We start from the raw sequence: 8,411 nt of genomic DNA, 5'->3' as shown, positions 1-8,411 counted from the left end.
ATCCCTGAGTCCAGTCCACAGTCAGGGAGGGGTCACACAGGATGTGGAGGTCAGGAGACAGGATTGCTGGGGGCCACTATACAGGTGTGCACCCCCTAGTCTGAGATGAGGCAATGGGTCGGCTTCTAAATATAATGGAAGTTATTGGAGGGTTTTATGCAGAGGGTGATGATATCTGATGTTCATTTAATTCCAACGCCATCCTGATGCCAACTGAGAAATGAGGCCAAGAGCTCAAGCCACCACAACCCAGTCCTGTTTTGAGCTGTGCTCCATGCTGCTTCCCCACGTGTCTGTCAGTTTGTCATACTGTGGTGGCTAATGTGTTGCTGTGATACTGGAAGCTATGCCACCAGCATTTCATATGCCAGCAGGATCATTCACGGTGGACTGGTTTCAGGGGAGCTTCCAGACTAAGACGGACTAGGAAGAAAGACCTGACAATCTAGTTCAAAAAATTAGCCAGTGATAACCTTATGAATAGCAATGGAACCTTGTCTGATATAGTGTCTCAGATTGGAAGGCACTCAAAAGAAGACTGCGTAAGAGCTGCCTCCTCAAAGTAGAGTTGACGTAAATGACATGGATGGAGTCAAGCTCCCAGGACCTTCATTTGCTGATGTGGCATGACTCAAAATGAGAAGAAGCATCTGCAAACGTCCGTTAATAATCACAATGTGGAATATATGAAGTATGAATCTAGGAAAACTGGAAAGAAAAGAAAGAAATGAAATGCATAAACATAGATATCCTAGGCACTAGTGAGCTTAGATGGACTGGTATTGGCTACTTTGAATCAATCATATGGTCTGCTATGCCAGGAATGACAAACTCAAGGAGAATGGTGTTACATTCGTCCTCAAAAAGAACATTTCAAGATCTATCCTGAAGTACCACGCTGTCAGTGATAGAATGATCCATATGGCTACAAGGAAGATCAGTTAATATGACTGTTATTCAAATCTACTTACCAACCACTAAGGCCAAAGATGAAGAAATCGAAGATCTTTACCACCTTCTGCAATCTGAAATTGAGCAAATATGCAATCGAGATGCATCGATAATGACTAGTGATTCGAATGTGAAAAATGGAAACAAAAAAGAAAGAACAATAATTGGAAATTGTGGCCTTGGTGATAGAAACAACGTCGAAGATCCTATGATAGAATTTTGAAAGACCAACAACTTCTTCATTGCAAATACCTTTTTTCAATTACGTAAACAGCAACTATACACATGGACCTCGCCAGATGGAATACACAGGAATCAAATCAACTACATGTGTGGAAAGAGACAATAGAAAAGGTCAATATCATTGGTCAGAACAAGGCCAGGGGCCAACTGTGAGACAGACTGTCAATTGCCTGTATGCAAGTTCAAGTTGAAGCTGAAGAAAAGTAGAACAAGTCCACAAGAGCCAAAATAGGACCTTGAGTATATCCCACCTGAATTTAGAGACCATCTCAGGAATAGATTTGATGCATTGAACACTAATGATCAAAGACCAGAGAGCTGTGGATTCACATCAAGGACATCTTACATGGAGAAAGCAAGAGGTCATTGAAAAGACACCAAAGTGGATGTCAGAAGGGACTCTGAAAATTCTCATGAATGTAGAGTAGATAATGTGAAAGGAAGAAACGATGAAGTAAAAGAGCCAAAAAGATAAGAATGTGAGGGGGCAGGGAAACAAGATGAATGGAAACAGAACAACCAGAACAGAAATAATGAGAATGTTCACGCATTGTTGAGAATGTAACCAATGTCATTGAACATTTGTGTAGAAATTGTTGAATGGGAACCTAAACTGATGTGTAAACCTTCACCAAAAACACACACAAAAAATTTAAAAAAAAAAAGACCAGAAACTATTGGAATCAATATGCAACCACAATATTTTATTTCTTTCAATAAAAACATAGTTTACAGTACTATTTACTGACTAAATTACATAATTTCTTCTTTACAGGCAATAAAGTAAAGCACAAATATTTCAAAGACTATGTGTACACGACATAAGGCCTTTTATAAATAACTTTGGTTTCTTCATTTCACGAGTAAACAGTGAAAACATCTTTATAGAAGCTAGCTTTCTATAAAGTATATGCAGACCTATAACACTGAACTTTATAGGAAACCAATTTAAGCTTTCAATGGCATGGGTTATGACTACACTTTGTAGAAAAAAAAGCAGAATCTACATTTTATTCGCCATTTTGCATAGATAGATTTTTTTCAAAAAATAAACAGGGGGCCCTCACACCCCCAAGAAAGCAGTGCTGGGAGCAGAGAACTTCCTTTGGACTCAGGGTCCCTGCACCTGAGAAGCTCCCAGACCATGGGAAGACTGATGACAAGGACCTTCCTCCAGAGAGAGAAATCCTTCCCCTGGAGCTGATGCCCTGAATTTGGACTTGTAACCTACTAGACAGTGAGAAAAATAAATTTCTCTTTGTTAAAGCCATCCACTTGTGGTATTTCTGTTACAGCAGCACTAGATGACTAAGACAGAATTTGGTACTGAGAGAGCGGGCTGCTGCTCTAACAGAGACCTAAAATGTATAAGCGGTTTTGAAACTCCGAATGGATTGAGTTGTGACAACGGCAGAGGACCAGTGCAGCAGAGAACCTGCAGTGGCAGAGCCAGGAGACCAGCGTGAGACAGTGCTAGAGCCGACCCAAGGAACAAGAGAGCTGAGTGCCTACCTGTGTGCAGGAGGCTTCCTGGGAGCAAGAGAGCTGAGTGCCTGTGTGCAGGAGGCTTCCTGGCGGAGTGGGGCGCCTCTAGGCACTTATCGATGGAGCTACAGAGCTTAGGAACACTTGCCCCAGCAGGGCAGAAGTGGGCGTGAGGTCCCAAGAGCCAAGAGGCCAAGGAACCAGGAAGCAGAAGCTTAAGAGACAGCACAAAAAGCCGAGCTGCCTCAGTCTCAAAAGATAATGAACATGTGTATATGGAGTTGTCACAAAAGCTTTATAAATATTGCCCAAAAGAATGGAAGAAAGAGGCCAGCAAGGGTATTGATCAGTTTGGACCTCCTATGATCATCCACGGAAACCCTGGTGGCATAGTGGTTAAGTGCTATGGCTGCTAACCAGGAGGTTGGCAGTTCAAATCCACCAGGCGTTCCTTGGAAACTCTATCGGGCAGTTCTACTCTGTCCTACAGGGTCGCTATGAGTGGGAATCGACTCGACAGCAGTGGATTTGGTTTTTGGTTTTTTTCTGATCATCCACTTCCACGTACAGTACTAAGTGGAAAATGGCAGATTGATCAGGACAGAGCAACAAGCTACTATTACCTGAAAAAACAAGTTCTTCATTCTCAATGTGTGCTCCAAGAGGAGGCCTACTTCCCATTGGCAGCCTTTGCCCTCCAGGCTGATCTTGGGAACTTCAAAAGGAATAAGCGCTATGGAAAATACTTTGAGCCAGAGGCTCACGTCCCATCTTGGGTTGTTTCCAAGAGGGGGAAGGACTACATCCTGAAGCACATTCCAAACATGCGCGAAGATCAGTTTGCACTGACAGCTTCTGAGGCCCATCTTAAATTTATCAAAGAGGCTGTTCGACTGGATGATGTCGCCGTTCATTACTACAGATTATGTAAGGATAAAAGAGGAACTGACTTCACTGACCCTTGGATTGACAATGCGGGGAATACATATTTTTCAGAATTTAGATGAAGGAAAACAATTACTTTATGATTCCCTTGGACAAATGTTGGAAAGTTGATGTTTGTGGGTAAGAAATTTGAGATTTCGCCTGATGGTTTGCCCCCAGCCAGGAAGCTCATCTACTACACGGGGTGCCCCGTGCGCTCCAGACACCTTCTGCAACTCCTGAGCAACTGCCACCGCCTCTCCATGAACCTACAGCCTGTCCTGCTCCATAGTCGGAAGCTGGAGGGAAATGAAGAAGCAGTACCAAGAATCTTCCATCAGTGACAGCCTGGGCCTTCACATGGACCAACTGGAGAAGCGACCGCGGGCCAGCGGGAGCCGGGCAGGCAGCCAGGAAGCACAAGTGCCTCTCGTCTTTCCAGCGCCAGCCACAGCGGCTCCCACACTTCTGGCATTGAGGCAGACACCAAGCCCGGGGACACTGGGCCTGAGGACAGCTCCTCAGGCAGCGCCACCACCGCAAGCCGAAAACCTGCAGCTCCATGACCAGCCACGGCAGCTCCCACACCTCAGGGGTGGAGAGTGGCAGCAAGGACCGGCTGGAGGAGGACTCCAGGACGATGAAATAGAGATGTTGGTTGTTGACCGCAGAGACCTGGAGCAGATGAATGAAGAGTCTCTGAAAGTCAGCCCAGACACGTGTACCCACGTCTCGGAGGACTTGCTCGTGTCACGGAAGCTGAATGGACACTCCGGATTAATTGTAGAAGAAATCGGTTTTTCTACCTCCAGCTCCTCAGAAACAGTGGTCCAACGTCGTGGCCAGAGTACTGCTTCTCTTCCCCAGACTATATGTTGAAAACCAAAGACCTCCCCTGACTGACACAGCTTGAGCCTTGATGACATCAGACTTTACCAAGAAGACCTCTCGCGCGTCGCAGGTCTGTGTCAGGACACGGCTCAGAGTTTCACCGTTGGATGTGGCCACGAACTGGACGAGGAAGGTTTCTACCGCAACAGCTGCTTGGCTCAACAGCGTGTCAACATCCAAGACGATTTTCCAGTCAAAAGAACCAGCAAATACTTCTCTCTGGATCTCGCTCGGGATGAAATTCCAGAGTTCGTCGTATAAAGTCCTTTGTGCGCAGAGGTGCAGGCAGCCTGCTGTTTGCTGGGGGCTGTATGGGCTGTATAAGCTTAGAGGTGATTTTGTTGGCTTGTTTTGTTTGTTATCAGTAACAAATTATGGTGATGCTAGTTTCTGCTCAACCAGTGCTTTAGAGGAACCAAAGTTGGAGATATCAGAATGTATAAACGTATTTCAGTCTCTCTATAAAAGGGTAAAAGTTTGAAAGGACTGTCTAATGACTAATTCACTTATGTCATTAAATATAGATGTTTAAATGACGATTCCTGGTAAAGGTTGAATTCTAAAGGGCCCAGGTTGTGATAACAGTGCATTTCTTTAGCTCTTAGTTTTTCTTGCAAACACAGGGGAAAGACGTGTTTAACTAAGCAAGTAGGGCTTTATACTTTATTTTCTCTCTGCTTCAGCCAGAATCAGGCCTTCAGGGTTTCACCAGCCTTGGTGGTTTTGTACGCCTGCTTTCTAATTGGATTTATGAATAGTTTTGTGGGTTTTCAAAATGAAACACGCTAAGGAACAGTTTTGCTTTTCAATCCACTGTTTACAGAAGAATTTTTCATATATACATGTATATGAAAATCCATTTTGAATAATTACATTTTTGTATTTGGAAGTTGTTTCAAAAAATAAAAAAGGAAAAGACAAAATAAAAAAAAAAACAGATTACCTATGGTACTTACGTATAATCATTGGCTACGTGCAAAATTAAATAATGCAAGAGTCAATAAGAAAATAGCGCTTCCAAGTCCCAAAAAAAGTAATTGGCAATGGTATAGAAAGCAGTTCTTTACGGTTTAGCCAGCAACGGCAAGCTGTGTTGTCTTTACACACCCCATCTGCTGACCGGTCTCTGGGCCACGGCTCCCCTGAGTCTCACAAACTTGTCACTCCAGCGGAGCAGGACCCTGTGGGTGGTGGGCTGGGCCCAGTTCCTGGGGGCTTCTGGAGTGGAGACACTTCTCTCCCACCCTGTGTCCACGTATCACCATCTGCTTAGGTGGTCACCATGTTCGCTTACTAGGGAAGAAGACAAAAAAAGCACACAGTGGTGAGACTAGATTTTGGCATCGACTTAGAACCCTGTCCCATAAGTGGAACACGAGCTCACGATTCCTCTCCATAACTGGTGTCTTGAGAAGGTACAGGTAGAAGCGGGGTTGATTAGGCTGAGGATTCTTCTGCAATGATTTTCAGGTGGATCCGGTTACCAGCTGCCATCAGGCCAATTCCCACTCACAGGGACCCCATGTGCAGAGTAGAACTGCGATGCCGAGGGTTTTCAAGGCTGTGGCCTTTCAGAAGCAGATCGCCAGGCCTGTCTTCCGAGGTGCCTCTGGGTGGGTTCAGACCACCAGGCTTTTGGTTAGTAGTTTTGGTTTAGCCATTTGCACCACCGGAGACTCCTATAACATGGACCCACCACGCGTTAATTACACCGATGCCTATCAAGTCCCACCTACATCTCAGCACTGGGCTAGGACTCAGAGGGAAGCAATGCTGGCTAAGACACACTCATGCCCTCCAAGTGCACAGAGGTTGGGGGTGTGCTCTGGGATACCAGGCCGGAACCTAATCAGATCAACTTGAGCACTGTCATTTCCAAACGTAAAAATACTTCTGGCAAATACTTAACCTAAAATGGTGAACATTTAAAGCCAGAGCCAGCTAACTCAACCTGTTAACAATTCCATCAGTATATGTGAGAAAGCAGTACGCAGCCCACACATGGTCAAAATCTTCAAATGACTTAAAACACACAGAGGGGAAAATAGCCAACCCAAAACAGTCTGTTAATTAACCAAGAAGCCCTTCCTGAGGCCCCAGGGCACTGTGGGGAGGCTGGATAACCCCCAAAGGAGTCTAAACGGGGGCCCAACCAAGGTGGGCTTCCCAACCCAGAGAGTCGAGGCCCACTTTTCAGAGCCGTGGACAGAACATCCAAATGCCAGAGGCTGCTTCTCTAACTTCTCCAACTCTAGGCCTGGGTTGGTCCACCATCGCTTCCTTTTTTTTTTTTTTTTTTTAACTAAGCAGAATATTAAGTTCATATGCTTTGTTTCTTATTTTTATTTAACATTTTTAGTACAATTCAGAGACATTAATGACATTCACTGTGCTGGGCGACCGTCACCACTATCCATCCCCAGATGTTTTTCACCACCGCAAAGGGAACCCACTGCCCCTTCCGCAACAAGTCCTCTTTTCTCCCTCCACTCAGCCCCTGGTCACCATTGATACATTCTAATCTCCATGCATTTGCCTAAGGAACCCCGGTGGTACAGTGGTTAAGTGCTCAGCTGCTAACTGAAAAGTTTTCAGATGAAACCCACCAGTGCTCCACTGGAGAAACGACCTGGTGATCTGCTCCTGTAAAGATTAAACCGAACCAAACCCACTGCCGTCGAGTCGATTCCGACTCATAGCAACCCTATAGGACAGAGTAGAACTGCCCCATAGAGTTTCCAAGGAGCACCTGGCAGATTCGAACTGCCGACCCTTTGGTTAGCAGCCGTAGCACTTAACCACTACACCACCAGGGTTTCCCCTATAAAGATTACAGCCTAGGAAACCTATGAGGCACTTCTACTCTGTCAGGTGGGGTCAGAATGAGTTGGAATAGACTTGATGGCAACTAACAAGAACGATACATTTGTCTAGTTTAGACATTTCGTATAAGTGGGATCATACGATATTTGTCCTTTTGAGTTTGACTTATTTCACTCAGCATGTTTTCAGGTTTCATCACACCTTAGCAGGTATCAGGACTTTGTTTCCCTTTATGGAGGAGTGGTATTCCACTGTATGGATAGACCATATTTTGTTTATCTATTCATTTGATGGTGGACACTTGGGTTGTTTCCACCGTTTGACTATTGTGAATAATACTGCAATGAACATTCATGTACAAATATCTGTTTTCAAGTCTTCTGGGTCTATACCCAGGAGTGGAATTGCTGGGTCATATGGTGACCAGCACACCTGGTTGCTTTCTCAGAGATTCCTGAATTTCAAGCCAAAACTAGCTACCATTCAGCTCTGGAAGTTTTGAGTATTTTTGTTTGTTTGTTAATTAGGGCTCTGTATTTCCATTTTATTCTGTTTATAACTACCCCGTATCGGGGTTCATGGTTGTTCAGTGGTAGTATTCTCACCGCCCATGTAGGAGTCCCAGCTTCGATTTTCAGCCAATCCACCTTATGTGCAGCCACTGGAGGCTTGCATGTTGCTGTGATGCTGAACAAGTTTTAACAGAGCTTCCAGACTGAGCCAGACTAGGAAGAAAGGCCTGGTGACCTACTTCTGAAAATCAGCCAATGGAAACCCTAGGGATCACAACAATCCAATCTGTAACCGATCATGGGGATGGCCCAGGACCAGGTAGCATTTCGTCCCAGTGGGCATGGGGTCACCATGAGTCAGGGGCTGACTCAACAGCAGCTTACAGCAAACAACAACAACCCCATATTGGGGGTTACTTCACAAGGCACAGTCACTTGGGGTTAGAATTAAAAACAAAAAAAAACTCAAACCTGTTGCCATGGGATCGACTCCAACTTATGGTAACTCCATGTGTTACAGAGTAGAACTGTGCTCTGTAGGGTTTGCTTGGTTATGATCTTTACAGAAAGAGATTGCCAGGC

The 8,411-nt window shown here is 44.9% G+C and overlaps 1 pseudogene; it reads left to right on the top strand.

The window, feature by feature from the left end:
* The first annotated feature begins 2,950 nt into the window (after window positions 1–2,950).
* Window positions 2,951–4,755, top strand: LOC100676212 (FERM domain-containing protein 6-like; annotated as a pseudogene).
* Window positions 4,756–8,411: the final 3,656 nt, after the last annotated feature.

This window comes from Loxodonta africana, chromosome 9 (genome assembly GCF_030014295.1).
Source record: "Loxodonta africana isolate mLoxAfr1 chromosome 9, mLoxAfr1.hap2, whole genome shotgun sequence".
NCBI classification, from domain to species: domain Eukaryota; kingdom Metazoa; phylum Chordata; class Mammalia; order Proboscidea; family Elephantidae; genus Loxodonta; species Loxodonta africana.
The sequence above is the reverse complement of the archived record's forward strand: the minus strand, read 5'-3'. Positions and strand labels throughout refer to the sequence as shown.